The 19212-nt window shown below is 42.4% G+C and overlaps 1 protein-coding gene across 5 annotated transcripts in view; it reads left to right on the top strand.

Annotated features, from left to right (window-relative positions):
* The window catches only part of CUEDC1 (CUE domain containing 1), a 1053353-nt gene that overhangs the window by 97317 nt on the left and 936824 nt on the right, over positions 1–19212 (top strand). Inside the window, exon 1 of one of the 5 annotated variants that reach the window (XM_069614647.1) lies at positions 4236–4257. The exons of 3 other annotated variants lie outside the window; for them this stretch is intronic. The gene's annotated coding sequence lies outside the window, so the exon portion shown is untranslated. Of the gene's footprint in view, positions 1–4235; positions 4258–16635; positions 16735–19212 lie in introns of those variants that run through there. One more of the 5 variants, XM_069614648.1, reaches the window with a different exon arrangement.

Here is a 19212-nt window from a genome sequence, read left to right as displayed (position 1 = left end):
TCCATCAACATTGGTTAGAAAATGCAGTGTACTGAAATATAAAAATGTAGATGCCAGAAAACATGGAGGAAAGCAGAAATCCATTAAAGGACCTAAAAGGGGTTCTCACGGTTAGAGTAAAAGAATGACTAAGTGTGGAAAAAGGTTGCCACTCGCTCAAGAGAAAAAGTCCAGCAAAAAATGCCTGGTGACTCGCAAAGCGGGGAGAATTTCACTCATGAAGGAAAATCTACCAACATGTACACACTGCTTGGGAGACATGGATGAAACTGTTACACTTGTTGATTGAATTCGATGAGCGAAGCACGTTGTGGAAGTAGTAATGCTTATAGCAACTATAACAAATTCAAACAGATTATAAATTCTGGTAATTAAGGTTTCATGACTACTAATGATGGTAATCGTCATTTTATGCGTTTATGGTATCAGATTAAAAAAAGCTATTAATGAGCTAATTGCTGTGTTCCTACTTTATTTAATAGAATGTTTTAACATTGGAATCACTGGTAATGTAGACTGATTTTATATATTGCTCATGGTGTTCTTGTCTATTGGGATGTTTTTGTAATGTGTTTTCATATATATATATATATATATATATTCAACCCTGTACGCGAGTGCAGGGAAAGCGGTAGGCACTCCAGGAAGCAGTTCTGCTGGTAACAATTACGGCAAAACACTGAGGCAGCAATCCATTTAGGTTCAGTCAAAAAATTATACTTTATTTGGACATATGTCCAGGACAGAAAAAGAAAACACACGATAAACAACGCGTTTCGCGGCAACTGGCCGCTTGCTCACGTTCAGGGCAATGAACACTAAGGAAGGACAATTTATCCACATTGATACTCTATGATTGCAGTGTAGAAAGTCGCGCTCATTCTCTTATTTGTTCATTTCACATATCCGCCATTTTACATTGGGTTCAAAAGTTAAAAACACGCACATATTTTAATAGACTTAACTGGAACATGTGTTCAAAACGACTATTTCTAAAACCTAAATGGAAACATATTCAAGTCACATAAATATTAAATCTTTTGATTTTTAAGTTTTTAACGTAATTAAATCAATGCAGTTATTTTACCCATTTGATAAAAACGAAAAAAGATTGTAGTGCATAGTGCACACAAACTCTTCGTTTTAAGACACAAGTATGTTTAAATTACAAGTTCTAATGCAGTAGTACCTTTTTGGAATTGCTGTGCAAAATATGCTCTGTACAGCTTAATGCTGTTAAAGTGCTATGTGCTAGCAGCCTCCACGGAGTGTTACTCCGGATAATAAAGTGCTTAGTGCATCTAATGACCTTCATTAGAATTCTCCATTTCAATATGGAATAAAGTGCTTAGTGCATAAAAGGCTTCCCTTTGGTACGTTAAAGATTACATGTCATGATTTGCTGCATCAATATAAAGTTCTAATTTACCCTTCTGGAAAGAGAAATGCGCATATAAGTGGTAAAGTTCCAGTGTCCAAACGTATTTAAGCAAAAGATAAAATGCTAGCCCTGCCAGAAAAAAAGAGAAAAAGTAATGTGAAAATAAATGTTAAAATATATTAAAATAAAGGGCGTCCAGGCCTCACTGGAGATTAATTATACATGAAGTTCTCAAATGATACAAAAAATAATCTGTTGAGAGACCTACGCACCCTTGAACTAGTGGACAGCAGAGTTACCAGGTAAACTGCAAGCAAACTAATATGTTCTGCATTTACGATGTCATGAGGCTATTAGTTAAATTAGACATTACATTAGTACTAAAACCATACACTATTTGAGGAGGTAAGGACTAAATCAACCATGTTGGAATTAGGGCTTTGTTAAAATCTTATCATACATCAAACTACTTTCAAATGTCATTTCATCAATCAGGTGCCAAGGAATGTATATAATTCTTCATCCAGATTATGGCCATGTGGCTTCTTTGTTTCATAATCTAGAATATATCTAGTTTCTGTTTGTCTTAAAAGGAGTTCCCGATTTCCACCCCTTACAGGATTGGTGATGGCATGTATTCCAAAATATCCGAAGCCTTCCAATTTCCCTCCGTGTTTCTCTTGAAAATGTAAAGCCAATGGGGTATGTCGGATCGATATTTTTAATTGCTTTTAGATGTTGTAAAATACGCAATTTTAGCTTACAAATCGTACTTCCGACATACCATTGGTTACACGGGCAGGTAAGGACATATACAACAAACTCTGTGTCGCATGTAATTCTAGATTTTATGCTCACATTATTTTTCAATATTGGATGTTGATAGTTCTTAATGTTTTTAGCAAACTTGCATACCTTACACTTTGTACATTTATAGAAACCTTCAGGATTTGCTCCCAGCCAACCCGGGAACACATGTACTTTTGGGACTCATATAACTTGAGACTAAGCTGTCTTTCAAAGAGGTAGATCGTCTATAGGTAATGTTGATGTTAGCCCCCAAGGTGCGCCCCAAATGCTCATCTTGCTTAAGTACATAGCAATGTTTTTGCATTATGTGTCGAATGTACTTGGAGGCTTTGCTGAATGTCAAGATGAGTCACGTTTCCGTCTCTTCTATGTCTTTTGCAATTTGTACCTTGGGCATCAACAATGTTGAACGATCTTTCTGTCGTGCCTTAGAATAGGCGCGGTCCAACACTTTTTTCGGATAGCCCCTTTGTCGAAACCTCTGTGCCATAAACTTACATTCCTTGTCAAAAGTTTCCAATTGTGAGCAGTTGCGTCTAATTCGAATGAATTCACCATACAGGATGCTCCATTTTAACGATGTTGGATGGTTACTTTTGGCATGGAGGGGTGTGTTAGAACTTGTGGGTTTACGATACAATTCAGTCACTAAACTGTCTTGGGCCACAGTTACAGTTTTGTCTAAAAAGACAATAGTGGTCTTGCTGTGGCAATCGGTGAACTGTAAATTGTATTCGTTTGAGTTTAGTGACTTAACAAAGTCCCCCCATTCTTCTGTGGGTCCATCCCAAATGACAAATAAATCGTCTATATAACAGAGCCATAGGACAATTTTGTCCGTGAAGCCTTTATTAGAAGGGACCCATACTACAAATTTCTCCCACCAGCCCATCGTTAGATTTGCGTATGAAGGAGCAAATGTTGTTCCCATGGCCGTGCCTTGCAACTGGGTATAAAACTTGTTGTCAAATAGGAAACTATTATTCGTTAGGCAGAGGTTGATCATTTACAAAATAATTTTACCATGCTCGAGGTAGTTCAAGGATCTTGTCTTTAAGAAGTACTCACAAGACTGTAGTCCATCTTTGTGATTAATGGAAGTGTACAGGGAGGCTACATCTAATGTGGCTAGTTGGTAGGTCTTTTCCCATGGTATACTGTCAATTTTATTCAGGAAATCCTTCGTGTCTTGTAAGTATGACGGTAGACTTGTAACAAATTTAATCAATGTTTCATCTACCAGTTTAGACACATTTTCCAATAGTGCCCCACATAGAATGACGATGGATCTCCCTGGTGGTCTTGTTTTATTCTTATGCACTTTTGGTAGGAAGTAGATAGTGGGCATCGTTGGATGTTTCGGGTGCAAATATTTACACATCTCTTCTTCCAATAGACCTTTCTCCTTCCATTTCGTGAGTACCTTGAAAAGTTTGTCATTCATTTCTATTGTGGGATCCATATCCAGCATTTTATAACATTTGTGATCCTTTAGTTGTCTATTGGCTTCACTGATGTAATCTGACCTATTCATAATGACAATATTAGTCCCTTTGTCATATGGTTTAATGATATGGTCTTCTGATGTTGAGATGTTGGATAAGATCTCCTGTTCACGTCTTGTTACGTTGTTGGAAATGCTGATTTTAGTCCTTCTAAACTTTTTGAGATCATTTATAACGAGATCTTGAAAGGCCTCTATGTTGCCACCAGGATTCAACATGGGATTAAAGCGTGACTTGAGTTTGAGTTTACTCTTATAGGGCCAGTCAGTGCTGATATTCATAAGTTCCCACTGGGGATCACTTATATCTTCCTGTTCCTGCCATTCATTTTCTAGATGTATGATAACTTGTAATATATTCATGTCTTCTATGACCACTGGAGTATATCCCAATCGTGGTTCATCTTCTTTCATTTTAGGTGGATTGACTGCAAAGAATTTTTTTAAGCGGATCTTACGCATATATTTGTCAAAATTGATTCTTGTCTCGGCGTAGTTGTATGGAGAGGAGGGACAAAAATTCAAGCCACGTTTGAGCACCTCAATTTCCTCTGCTGAGCAGGTACATGATGTTAAATTGACAATGGACATGTCTGGTGGTTGGTTTTGTATAACCATTAATTTTTCATTCCATATATATATATATATATAACTGATATGCCAAAAATAGTGCTCAGCCTTCACGTAGCTGGTGCTAGGGACAGAAATCCTGTCCGGATTTCTAAATATGCAAAAATACACATGTGTGAAGGAAAGTTGTAACACTTCAAAAAAAAAACAACACCACCATGTAGAAAATAAACCCTGCACACACGACCAAACCGCTTGCTCCAAAAAACGTCTTTTATTGCATTTTGGGAAGCCTCCTCGAAAATACCTCGAAATTCTTAGACCATTTCTTGCAGCCATTTGTGATCAGCCTTAGTTCACATATACAAGATACCTCAGACCTGCTTATGAAACTACAAGACATCAATTGGGAACCAGGGTATTTGCTGGTATCCCTGGATGTGGTTTCATTGTACACTTCTTTCAAACATGAGGCAGGTATTCAGGCATGTAAATTTTACCTAGACACGAGATCTATCAGTTATAAACAACATAACGATATGCTTTTGAACATGCTGCGGTTTTGTTTAGAACATAATTATTTTTTGCACGAGGCCTCCATATATAAGCAAACCCAAGGCACGGCCATGGGGTCCTGTATGGCACCGACCTATGCCAACCTATATATGGGGTGGTAGGAGTCGCAAATAGCATGGGCTGAAGAAAAAGAAAGATTCACCGAACATATAGTGGTTTGGTACCGCTTTATAGACGACCTCTTCTTGATATGGGATGGGATGGGACTGAAGATCTATTACTCACCTATGTCAATATACTCAATGAGAACAATTTGAATCTTGAACTTACATCTGTTGTTAACAAAAAAGGAATTGGTCTTTCTAGATGTTAGATTTACTGTCATGAATAACACTCTGACTACTAAACTTTTTCGTAAAGAAACTAGCTCTAACTCTGCGCTCCATGCCCGGAGCTATCACCCCACTACACTCAAGAACTCGATTCCCTATGGAGAATTCTTGAGAGCGAAGAGAGCTTGTAGTACAGAATTAAATTACAATGAAAAAGCCCTACATATAGGCCAAAGATTTGTTAATCGAGGTTACAAAAGGAAGGTTGTAGCTGATTGCTTTGATAAAGCTAAACAGATCAATAGAATGGATCTGTTTAAAAAGCAAGTAATTAAGAATAATGAGGATATCAGATTTATCACTAATTTTAACCATCAGGCTAACAATATCAAACAGATAATGAGAAAACACTGGAAGGTACTTCAGACCCAGACCTTACCAAAGTACTAGGTACTGGCCCCAGTGTTGCTTATCGCAAAGCCCCTACTCTCAAAACCATTCTATCCCCTAGCATGGTCATCACAGATACTAACATGAGTGAAAGTCATTTCATGGCACAAGAGGTTGGCGGGTTCCGCAAATGTGCTAACTGTAAAATGTGTAATTTTGTCTCAAAAAAACCATTTATAAGCTGTAATGGTCTGAAATGGAACATATCCAAAGCTGAGTATTGCTACACAGCAAGCCTAGATGCACTCAAAAGGGACATACCATGCCTCTATTTTAAATCAAAATTAATTTAAACATTTGGCGCCCAAAAAGGCGTAAATTCTACGGTGTACAAACACCGCCTAGCTTACTTTGGTTTACAAAGGTAAATGTAATTACACAATTTTGCAGCGTTAATAACAATGAATTGTAACTACAAGTAGCAAAGTAAATGGAACACTCAGAACCCAAACATAAGAGCTAACTTTTGGATTTTAATCTTCATAATCCAACAAGTCGTACATGAGTGAAACAAAACTAGAACAGACAGTGTTCTCTATTATTCATAGGAAAAGGGCACCCACAGATGTTCAGTATAACATAAGTAAGAACAAAAAAAGGCGTTGATGGACAACAGCTCTAATAGAGTAACACAAATGCAAATCTGTATAACAGTTACAGTTCACAGTGCTCGAAATGCATAGGTTCAACCATTAAAATTTACAAATGAAATCTCATATTAAGATGTAACAAAATAAGGCCGACGCGTTTCGGTTCAAAGAACCATCTTCAGGGGATAGACTTCATTTTTCATAAGCATAAATATTAGATCATAGCACAGTCTCTGTGGGGTAGTAGAGAAAAAAGATTTTTCAGTAAAACTCTATAATAAGTGTAAAGTCCAATAGTTAAGTACAAAGAGTCAAAGTCACTAACCTTGCTGATGAAAGAGTCGGGACACAGACAAGGAGTCCAAACAGGCACAATGGGTAGCAAGAAGCCACAGGTTGCCAAGGTATCTAGGGGGTAAGATCAAAGGACCAAACATTAAGGAAAGCAAAAAGGCTAAAAGTCCGTATTTAGAAGAAAGCAGGATTAAGTGAACAGGCGGAAAAAAATAACACCAAACTAGGGGAGGTAAAACCAGTAACAGAGGAGAGCCCATATATGCCGACCACATAGCCATCGGGTAAAACACAAACGTGGAAAGATTGCGATGTAACTATCGGGTAAAACACAAACGTGGAAAGATTGCGATGTAACTGTATATCCACTTGGAATGCGTGCATAACAAACGAGCATACTAGCACGATTCGAAAAGTCTCAGAGTAAGAAACGTGAACCGGGTGGTTCAGGGTGTAGGTCCCTCGAGAGGGAGACAGTAGCTTACCTGCGAGTGCAGCAGACAACGGGTCCTCTCGCTGCAGACGTGCGAGCAGAGTGACTGTTAGCAGGCAACAAAAGCGTTGTCATGGTAACCTCGCGTATGCGCGCGAGTGCACCATGGGGACGTCCATCTTGGTGTGGGAAGCTGAGTGTGGTGTTGCCATAGGGATATCAATAACAACTTAAAAGATATGCAGCCAGGAGGTCACGAGGAAATGTGGGCCGGGCAGCAATGCTATGAGCAAGGTAGAGCGATACTATAAAGGGGTGTCTTAGAGGTAAGTGCATGGAAAATGAGTAAAGATAACGCGCGCGTGGGGGCAGCGACCGTAGCTCAGGAGAACTACGGGGTGCCCCCACGGCGCGAAGGTGGGCAGAAAATGAAAAAAGAACTCTAAGGCCGCCAGAATGGAGACATAAACATAAAATTACCTGTACCGCAAAATTTGTAGTTTATGCAATCGCATGTGAATGCGGGTTACACTACATTGGATCAACTATAGGAGCACTTAAACTGCGAATACTTCAACATTATAGAGCTATCAAAAACAGGGACCTCACTAATCCCCTAATTGGGGCACTTTATTGAAAAACATAAAGGTGATGTCAATGCTATGAAATTTGTGGGACTTGCCCATATCCCAGTACACACAAGACTGGGGAATCGAGAGCTAAAACTGCGGCAGTTAGAAGCCACATTAATCTGTACATTTGACACACTGAGGCCACTGGGACTAAACATTGACCCGGAAATGTTTGTGTTTTTATAATAACTGCATATGATGACATTTGTGGATACACTGTTGCACCTGCATGCTCTTGAGCTAATGGATGCTATCATGTACACTCTTGTGATATATTTGAATCAATGAAGATGCACTGGCACTTTACTAAGCAATATTTGTTCTCTGAGTTGGGAGTAATTGCTGTTGTACATGTACCATGCACTTTTCGATTTTATATATTTTTTACTGCCGACCTGGGCTACTATATATACCTATGTGACATGTCGTGACTCTATGATGATGCACTGGCACTTTATTAAGAGTATTCGTCCTTCCAAGGGGGGAGTCATTGCTGCTATATATATGCACCATGCACTTTCCGGTTTGCTGTTTACTTGGGCATCTATTTTGCACATGTGAGTTTAAACTAGTTGAGATCTTTGAAAACTATTACAGTTTGCGTTGCTTGTGTACAATTAGCGTGTAGTTCTTTTTAAGCAACGTTACGTGTATAGGAAGGTCATGTGACAAATTTTGAGTGAACAGAGGAATGCGCTGCACTTTTCTCTGGCTTCAGTTTAGGACACTCCGTACCATGGAGTGCAATGGTTTGTGGTTTTCATCAGGTAGGATGAAACAAAACCATTTAATGATATTTTAGCGCACTGGCGCTCAGCAACACATCCGTATTGTTTTTAATGTTTTGTCAGGAAATGGGGTAAGGCATCTGGTATGCGCCTTCTCCCGCGCTTTCTTTTTATTTTCCATTACAGCATTTGCTAAATTGGGATAAGCGCCAATCGAAGTTTAGTCACTTTGAACTCTTTCAAAGATGGCCGCAAATTTGTAAGTTTACCAATACAGCCTTTTGCGATCACATGATCGGGAACTTAAAAGCAAATGGGAGGAGCTTAATACCGATGCTGACCCGTTTCCTGTTTATATAAGAAATGTGTTTTCACGTATTTGGGAAGTAAAAAGCCTGAGGAAGCTTGTTAATCAAGCGGAACGCGTGGCGGTTTCCATCCTGGTGGAGTGAGTGTTCTTTTTAACCAGATTGTCAGTAAGGGAGGCATGGTAATTATGTCTTCCCCTTTTAAGCCATTAGGCAGTGTTGGTTGCACAAGATTTTTTAAAATGCAATAAAAGACGTTTTTTGGAGCAAGCGGTTTGGTCGTGTGTGCAGGGTTTATTTTCTACATGGTGTTGTTGGGGGTTTTTTGAAGTGTTACAACTTTCCTTCACACATGTGTATTTTTGTATATATATATATATATATATATATATATATATATATATATATATATATTACACACACTCACTCTTTGGGGTGTTACATTAGCTTGTTCCCAAGCGCCCACAGATAACTGAAAAGGATGACAAATGACTCCCTTTAGTGTTCAGAAACTCCACATCTTGTGGTTTATTATGAGATATTCTGGTGCCCTTTGTTATATGTATGTGTGTGTGTGTGTGTGTGTGTGTGTGTGTGTATATATATATATATATATGTATGTATACATATATATAGAATTAGCTATTGCAACGTAGCTGAATTATATTACAATAAAGAAAACTACATTTCTTTTTCAAAAGTTCATTGTGGCACTTAATTTGGCAATAAACACATGTGGGGGAGGGGGGTCTACCTTCTTGTAATGTTGTAATGATGCACCAGCCAATGACAAAGCCAGAATGAAGAGATCGCTTTTGCCAGAGGCTGTGGTCCTTTCATGGCAGGTATGTCCCAGTATCAAAGTGTATTTTTGTATTATTTTTTTTTTATCACCATCCACACCCCGGTATATCCTCTGTGGTGCTGATGGTACTATAATACCATAAAGAATGTTCTTTCGGGCAAACCTCTGTTCACGACTATCTAACCCCTCCCCTTCCCCCCCCCCCCAAACGAGTCCAATCCAACATGTCAAAGACGGATGAAAGGACAGAGAACCTAGAAAAAGGCCCCTTTCCTGTGTGACAGCCATGTGGAGCAAGATGGGATGGGCACTAAGGTTTAAACTAGAGACTTGAGCTCAGGAGGTCGTGGAGGGCGGAGGCAGGAGAGGATGCAAGTCCATCTGGAAATGTGTGGAACACGAACTTGGATAGTTGGGTATAGCACGCCATGTTCTCGTTACCTGAGGAACATGCACGGGATCCTGATGTCTGGTCTTCTGACTAAGTCATTCTTTCGTCATCCAGATCGTTGCCACTCCCTGCAAACTGGCAGGTTCACCCTATCTAGAATTAAAGCCAGTTGATTTAAATTTCGAAAGATTTGGTTTCCCCAATTAAAGGAATATGACGGTGCACTGCATAGCATTTGGATTTGTTTTGAAAAATGAGTTCAAGTCTTTGCAGACTTGAGCCAAAACGATCTGCCTACCCTGGTCCGTTCCCCAGACCATGGGCTTCTAGGTGTCGGCTTGCCTCTACCACCCCCCAAACTCTGGGGCATTCGCTGATCATGAAGTACCGCATTTAAGTTTCGGAAGGGGCTTGTAACTCCACTGCAGATATTTATAACGTATATTTTGTCGTCATTGTAGCTATACATCTGGGCAGTGCTTTTAATTGCAAAATCGAAGTGCGGGCCGTATAGATGCGGCGCCTTGGGCACAGGTCCCTTTTTAGGTACACCCTTTTTGCATGCAATGGACGGTGAGTTTAAATTGTGTGCAAAGAGCGCACACTTTAGTAAAGCAGTGTATCTGGCATCCTTTCACACAAACTTCCAGTTTGTTGTTATGCATTGTGTTAAAGTTTGAATATATATATATATTAAATGAAATATAACTGTTTGCAGGGTATCTAGGTTAGGAAAGCGCTGAGGCTAAGCATGTATTGGAGAGCTCAAAAACAGAACAGTATGAAGTTGACAGCCGCGATTAAAGTGGAACTCTGGCTACTCCAGCCGATGCCAATGAAAATAATAGTACACCAGTTCCACCAAATACGCGCTATTCACTGAATATATTAATGAAAACTGTTTCCTACTTGAAAACAATACAAATTTATTGTGTACAGAATTGAAAATATCAATGCACATGATACTACAATTGTTGTGATACTGATAACGCTGACACGTGTTTCGACCTGCTAGGTCTTCCTCAAGGCAAAAAATGAAATTCCATGCATCTTTACAATGAAATAATACCATATATGTGTGATCCCAGCCCTGATTCAAATCCGTATTATGCCTAGTACACCTATCTTGAACACCTGCCTCAAATCCTGAACGTTGCCGTGTCTGAGTCCAATCTCCATCTTGATACGTGATGAATCAATTCCATATTATTGCATCCTGATTCGCCACGTTCTAGTGATAAACGTTTATCACTGGAGCGAGGTGAAACAGGATACCATACGCATTAATATGCTGCTTCAGGAATGACTATCGTAGCTATATGACACTGCTCATTATGAGAGAGACAAATATGTCGTCAGGACAACAGTGTCAGTGACTTTGCTAAAGAAAATAACCAGAATTGAGCCATATACCTCAGTTACATGTAATCTTGAATTGATTGGAGCTGTGTGCGAGTAGTCGAAAACGCTCCATCACAACGCCAATGACTTAAACATTTACATATTAGAATAGACACTGCTAATAACCTCTTTTTTTGAAAAAAAAAGTAATTTCCCAGTCTTTCCATAGCAATCCCTGCTCCATCAGAGGACACCAGTGGTAACGGGTGAACCTCGCTTAGCGGAAGTGTTGCTCGCCTAGTGGGTTGAGAGCACAGTAGATGCATGTTTGTCTCTCCTTGTTGTTCTGCAGGGTGGGCCCTGAAGGAGACCTTAGGGTGGAGGGGGTAGGGGGGATAGCGGGTGCTGCTTTCCCCAGCAAAGGCTGCAGATGCTTCGTTCTTTAAATTGTGATAAAGCAAAATTAAAAGCTTTCATTTTCACCTCTCAACATAGTTGAGTACCGTTACTCTCTTTTGGGCATTGAGAAATGCAGCCAGGTTCTCAAATGCTCAAAATTGAGAAGTGCAGGCACTGAGGTCCGGATAGGACCCGGCCCATTTAAACCACTGCACCTGGGTAGCCACAGAACGGAGACCACTGTGCCAAACTACGCCCGTGTTTTCCATTCGCCCCGAGCCAGTTTATTTTTGATCACACCTCCCTAGAGTAGTACAGACTCCGTCGGGTCAGTTAACGAGGCGGGGTTGCCATTTTACACCCGGAGTTAAATGTCGCTTAAATGCAGCGCCTGCGGTATCACTGAATAGCTGTTGAAGTACAATTTGAAAGACTAGCACCATCCTTCTATAAGATTAGCAGGAGCAAAGACCGTGTGGGACCAGTAACGGGACCAATGCTGTTTTTCTTTTTTCTTCCAATAAACTGAGTCAAAGAGAGGGGCGACCAAGACGAGGCCGAGCCAGGAATCGGTGACAATCATTCTATCCATAATGCCTGTGTTAAGGGAACAGTCACAAACATATATATTGTCCTACGTCCTCACTTTTCTTCTATTTGTAACAGGTTGCTGCTTATTCAAGCAGTGCAACCACAGCTCGCCAGTTGCGACTAAAGAAACATGAATACATTCTCATTTTATTCAAATGCTTTTGGCATTTGGAAATGATGTAATGCCATAAAGGGACCGCCATAATTATGTATGTTTGACATTTCAGCATTCATTATTTTGAGTTTGACATTAGTTTGTCATCGTGCTCTCTTTGTCTTTGCTTGATATTCAGTGTAAACACTTGAGGGTTTTTATGAAAATACGTTTATTTCTTTGCCTTTAATTCTCATGTTTTTGCACTGATGGGTGACGACCAGGATATCTGTTTAGAGCAAAATGTATGGCAAGTGGCTTTGTTGGGGGTATGCCGTCTTATTTTGATAGAGCTGTACGACACTTTCAAAAGTGTAGGTGATAGTCACGCACACACGATTTGTGTGCAGCCTAGAAGTCATATGTAGGGTTTAGAACATTCTTCTTATGGGAAGCTGCCTTTTTTTTTTTTTTTTATTTGATTTAATTGTATGAAACAATTTTTACAAAGTAGAAAAAGAGACAAAATCTCCACATTAACTGTTCCAGAGTTCCCACGATCGTCCTTTGTCCTGAGCCCCAACATCTCGTGATTCCCCGAGGGGCTCCATCAGATCGATCTTTTTCGGTTTGAATTCAGATTCCGAATCAGAGTAAGGTTCAGCTACCCCCCAGGAGAAATCGAGGTAAGGACGCCCAACTAGTAGACCTGCCCACTCATACCTTCCCCGTCAGCAAAGTAGTTCAATTTCTCGGAAGAAGCCCACCACCGCGATCACCCAAGTGGTCTTCTCCCCACTTAATAGCCTACACCACCATTCCTCTTCATCATAGATGTATAGGTTTTTAAACAAATGTCCCAGGTGTCTCATGCGGGGGCCCGTGACTCCTAGGCAGTTTAGCAGGAGGTGTCTTATGGTTTCTGGCATCGCTGACTTTCTACAGAATCTGCAGGCGTCGTCCGAAACCAATTTTCTTCGGGATAGGACTTCCCTTGTGTGGAGAATGTTCAGGCGGATTCTTAAGAAGTTCACCCTGAGGTTTGAGTCCGGCCCTTTTAACAAGTAGGACTTGAGTTCGTTCACTTTTGTCAGCTGTGGAGGCAGATCAGTAAACAGCTTCGATGCGGCTGCTTTTTCCAATGTATTGATCCAGTCTTGATGTAATAGACGCAGTTTAAACTTAGAGGGATTGTAGATTAGTTCGTTTTTAGAGCTTCCAGCGCCCTCTAGCATTGAGTCGATCTTTGCCGCCCATTTTGTTAGCATTTTACATGAGCCCGACTGAATTTCATGTTGAATTTCTTGCATGATCAGAGGGGGGCTTGGAAGTAAAGACTTTCGAAATAGCATGGCTTCGTTGCGGGCTACTATGGAGACCAGCGATTGTAGAGAGAGTTCCCTTCTTATTAGCACCATTGGTAGCGAGTCAGGAAGGTTGAGAACCTTTCTCCAATAAAATCCTTCCAGTTTTGACCAAAAGGATGTTGGAAGATTTGGTAGAGCTTCTGCCCCGTAGGTAAGAGTTGGAATCACTTTAGACTTGTAAAAAGTCACCACTGGCGCCATAGTGAATTTTCCGTATTTTTTCAGTACTGCCCGAGATTGTGAGATGAGCGGTCTTGCTTTGGACATGATGGTCTCCTGCATCACTGTTTCATTACTGTTCTTGTTGATGGTAACGCCCAGATATTTGAAGCTGTCCACCAATTCAATTTTGGTGTTATTTACCGCCCATGTGAATTTCTCCGGCTTCCTTTCGTTTCCGCTTAAGATCATGATCTTTGTCTTTTCCAAGTTCATCAAGAGGTTGTTTTCTTTTAAATAGGAGTCGAGGTTATTTATCTGCCTCTGAAGGCCGATCGGGGTTACATCAAAGAGTATTATGTCGTCCGCGTATAGTAGACGTGAGATTTTACTGGATCCCAATGTTGGGGGGGAACATCCGGACTCTAGGTTCATACTCTTTGAAATCGGCCGTGTATGCGTTATACAGAGCAGGGGCTAAGGGACAACCCTGCTTTACTCCTCTTTCCGTACTCATCCAAGAGGATAAAAGGCCTTGGTTGTTCAGTCGAACACATATTGTGGTTTCCGTGTATAAGGCCTTTATGGGCTCCAGTATCCTTGGGGGACAGGCGTGAAGTTGTAATTTTGCCCAAAGACGTTTCCTGTCTACCCGATCAAAAGCCTGCACCAGGTCGATGAAAGCCATATATATCTTCGGGCTGCCCTCGAACACTTTAGCTTTGAGTGTGCTTACCGCCAAGATGTTTACCGCAGTTCCGACATTTTTCACGAAACCCGCCTGGAATGGGTCCGACAGGCCAGTCACGGAAATCCAGTTGTTGAAATTATCCAGGATTAGGGCACCAAAGAGCTTTCCTATCGAGTCCAGTAAAGCGATAGGGCGGTAGTGTGAAGGATTATCTTTTGCTCCCTTTTTAAAGATGGGGACCAGAATCGCTTGTCTCCATGATGATGGGATGGTCGAGAGGCTGACACAGTTTGAGAAAATCTCCTTGATGAAAGGTGCCCAGAATTCCAATTTGTTTTTTATATCGAAGTTGGTTATTCCGTCGGGGCCTGCCGCCCTGGACCCATTAAGCTGTGTTATTTTTCCTTTGATTGTATTCAGGTCCAGGGGAATTTCCCACCGATCCCCAGAACAAGGAGCCTTGCTCTCTTTTTCCTTGTCTAGGACTCCGTAAAGTTTTTCAAAGTGGGATAGCCATGTGTTTTCACCAATTGAATTTTGCAGTGCCTGGTTCACTGATTTGGAGTTTCCCTTGATCAGTGACCAGAAATCGCGTGCCTTATGGCCACAGATGGCACGCAGCATGTTTTCCGCGTCCGCCTGGGACCTGGTTGCTTTTGTTGACTTTACCCAGGCTTTGTAGGTTTTTGCTGCCTTAATCGCTTCAGCCTTCTTACTTGGGGACGTTGTTTTTGCGGCCTCCCGTTGCAATTTTCTGACCGCCTTTCTTCGGGCAACTAGCTGTTCATTGTAGGTGTGGAGCGGGGCTTTAGTTTCATGCTTCAATTCTCCTTTTTTCCGGTGGTACACTGTCAGAAGGGGCAGGTATTCGATCCGACCTTCTGGGCGCAGGTGGCCAACCAGCATCCGTGCCTTGTATTGGGTGGTTATTTTGGCAATAGTTATTTCTGACAGTCTCAGCCTTGTCCCGCTCTGATTTACTACCAGGTTCTGAGCGTCGTAAACCGCCTCTCTTCTCCAAGATAGGAAGCTGCCTTTTTAATCCTAGTGTATGGCAGTTGGTGCGTTTGTCATAAAAATGGAGCTGTGCCGATCGCTGCCATATTGATAATTTCGTTTTTGTATATGTTATGTATCGGTGTTCTGTAGTGCTGAGCATATCCCTTTTAGCTCTGAAATGACAGTCTATACAATAGCTCCGAGGACCATACCCCCAGTGCAGACGATGCCTGTGTAACCTGAAGGCCATGGGTTCAAATTCGGGCCAGCCACTAACACTCGTACCTTTACGACATGAATATCCGAGGTAGTATCGAGTCCAGGAGGAATACACGTAACCCTGCAGGTTCGTGTGCTTTGACGTATTCACACGTTCACCCGAGTCCCTGCGGCTCTAGTGTTAAGGATTTCAGCTTGGAGTCAAAGCGAGCCCGGCCCCTTCCGAGACAGCTGCTGTGGGTCCTTCTCCTTGAAAGCCCCTGAATTTGCATGTGGCTTTTGACCTGCCATTCTTCCGAGCTCCCGGGAGAGGGGCGCTCGCTGCCTCCCATATGCTGGATTTGCTCTCGTATTTCTATTTATCTGGTGGCCCGTGACACCTAATGAGGAACCCTTCTTTGATGGGGGGGGGGGGGGGGGGGGCAACCGGGGGACTTCCTATAGGCGCAGCTGTCTCCCCCATTGGGGGCAGCCCAGCTTATTACAGTACTTCGGTATTTCACCCCGTCTCCTCCCAGCCTCCTAAAGCTTCTAAGGAGTTTAATAGCGCGCTCGATGGACGCGAACTGGGGTATGGAAGCTCGCAGCAAGACGCCTCCAGCGCTGTAGGATTATGCGCAAGCTCAAAAGCTTCGGGCGTTTGTTTCTGCCTTGCATGGCTTTATTATCCACCCTTGGATGCGGTGCCACATTATTTCTTTGACTCTCTGGTGGGGTTGGCTAAGCTTGACTAATTAGTTTATTCGCCTTTTGATTGCGCAATCTTATGAAAAATTGCGCAGTCTTCATTTGCGTAGCGCAGCAGTGTAGTATATTTACAGTCAAAGTGCCCGTGAATGTTGGCATAGGAGGCGGTCTGGGTATAACGTAGAACTCGGCTGAGTGAGCTTCCGCGAGCGATGTAAACATGGTGTTTGGGCGCTGATGGGACGAAGGCGTGGCGACGTGCGGGAGACCCCCAGCCCCCTCTCGATTGAGTAGCGGGCCATGACGCGGATCCCAAACTCCGGCATAGTGTGTCTTGGCGCAGAAGAAGCGGCTAGTGCCGTGTGTGCAGGATCTGAAGCAGAGAGTCTCCCCTGCGACACATTGGGGGGGTTCCACTGAAACTGAATAATTGAGGCTGCGAGGTAATAGACTTCGGGGGATAAAACTGTTTTACTTTTCACAACTGCGGTTGCTTGTTATGGGAAATGTGGGGCTTGCACTACCTGCGCGCTTAACCTTAGCAGTGCTGGTGGTTAACGCTTGCAGCTTTTCTGTTTTGTCCGCATTGTTTGATGTAGGACCTTTCGGCCTAATTAATGTTAAGGTTCCCAGAACTAAACATAATGCTTGTTTTACTCTATGCCGTCTTGGTCTTTACGAGCAGGCATACTTAGCAGGTTAAAAACCGTATAAAACGCAACTTTGTTTTGGAATACAATGAGCAGGGTTTGTGGCTAGTTTTGATTTTTGGCTCAGAACTCCCAAAGGTCCGTTAGAAATATTTTATAATGACGGATTTTCCACTTTACGTGACCCATTAGATGAGTTAACTTTTGTCCGTGTTTTTTTTTTTTAAACAAAGCCGCATTCGGTAGCGAGGCTTACACATCTGTGCTTTGTACATGAACAGCTTTGCACTGTAAATAGATAGAAAGCTCCCCGACCGCCCCCCCCCCGACCATCTCCCCTATATAAATAATTAGTTTGTTACTTGAGGAATTCTAGGTTTTTAAATCAACATTTTCATGAAACTATTTCAAAAGGAAAGCTTTAATCCTTTCAAATGATCTCGCTATTTCAAGGACTGGTATGGGGCAGTATTTGCTTGCTTTAATTAAGCATTATATATAGACCTTGCTGAAGAGCCGTACAGGGTAGTGCTACATCACCCCCCCCCAGACATGATGGATTTGACTACATATTGTATTGTAGTCCTTTTATATAGCACCTTTTCCATTTGTATGGCCACAAAGCACTTTGTGGTAGGAACACACTCGGGGACCCGAAGTCCAGGTATGGGAAAGTTCCAAGAAGAGTTTTAAGGTGTGTGTGTGTGTGTGTGTGTGTGTGTGTGTGTGAGAGAGAGAGACGTCAGGCACGTGAGTGGGTAATGAGGGAGGTCACGACAGAGCGCTATGGTAGGAGACTCGATATGTACCTAGCTAGACCAAATTTGTGATAGATTGTCGCTGTATTCTAATGGTAGAGGTGTTGAGGAAAGTCTGGTGTTTCAGAGCGAAGTGGTTATGTGACCAGCTAGATCGAATTTGTTAGTCGTGGCTGCATTCTAGAGTGCTAGCTGTGCCTGCGCAGATGTCTACTGATGTGCTGCATTTATACATACTTTAAGCTCAGATGTAGCTTGTCTTTGATGTCACTTTGTCATCCAATATTCTGTGGGCAAGAAAAAGCCCTCTACCTTCTTAGACTTTTCTAAGAACTTCAGTCAGGATACTCTTAGGTCTACCAAGTGTAATAGAATGTCCTAGAACATCTTCTAGGTGGGGACAAACAGGATACCATAGAAACTAGGCTAAGTGCTTCCCCCTCGCCTACTCCCAAAAATCATATTTTCTATTCCCAAAATCAATCGAAGTCTGTCAGATTTCTACTCGAACCATCTGCGTGCATCACATTTCCTACCCCCACAATCCGAGCTAGGTGCACCACATTTCCCATCCCCAGCAAATCCTCTAATCAAGCATTTTGAGCACTTTGGCAAGCCTCTTCGATGTTCGATACGACAGTGGCTGCCTATACCGGTCCTCTGGTGTGTTGCCGAGGCTGGTTTAAGGTCAGTACACCAGTTTATATTTCATGACCTGTCCGGCTGTCCCCTTACTTTTCAATGGTAATGTACAAGCTGCTGGAAGGTGTTGTACACCAGTATCTAGAGCGTACCAGTCGGAGTGAAGGAGGCCCGTGGGGTGATGTGTGATCATGTGTAAGGAGTGGACTAGGGGTTAAGTCTAGCAGGAGTGCAGGTCACCGAAACAGCCGGGATTCACCTGTGGATTGTGCATGAGATTTTCAGTGATTGATGTGTGAAAGGCTGGCTGCTGCAACAAAAGCCGGCATCCGCTGTAACATGACTTGGTGTTTCGATGAGTCGGAGGCTGGTGCTTGTGAACGAGGACATGTCGTGGGAATGAGGGAAGAGGTTTTCAGGTTGTGGTGAGGAATAGGCAGGTTTTGAGGGCTTTTCTGAATGATGGGTGGTTATCAATACAGCAAATGTGGAGAGGGAGGGAGGGAGGGAGGGAGTTCCAGGTGGCAGGGGCTTGGATGGAGAAAGAGTTTCTGCCCAATCTGGTGTAGTTGCAAAGGAGGATAACGAGGAGAAGATCCGCACCAGATCTGAGGTTCCTGGTGGGTTGATTGCATAAGAGAGGACCCTGCGGGCGTCGTCACTTCTTTTCCCCAGGAATCATCCTCTCAGTTGGCTAGGGAAAGGCCATCGCTTTTGGATCCCGACCCTGGGGATGGATATGCGAGGGAGGATCATCTGGGTGGAGGGAACTTGGGGAGTGGGGGTAGGACGTCCTTAGGTGAGACGTGAAATCCCCATCCCCTTTTCACAATGAACCTTGGCTCCCTAAAGCCTTTGCAGGCTAATATCG

This window comes from Ambystoma mexicanum, chromosome 9 (genome assembly GCF_040938575.1).
Source record: "Ambystoma mexicanum isolate Mex_15411 chromosome 9, UKY_AmexF1_1, whole genome shotgun sequence".
NCBI classification, from domain to species: domain Eukaryota; kingdom Metazoa; phylum Chordata; class Amphibia; order Caudata; family Ambystomatidae; genus Ambystoma; species Ambystoma mexicanum.
Note: the sequence above shows the minus strand (reverse complement) of the source record. Positions and strands in the feature narration are given on the sequence as shown.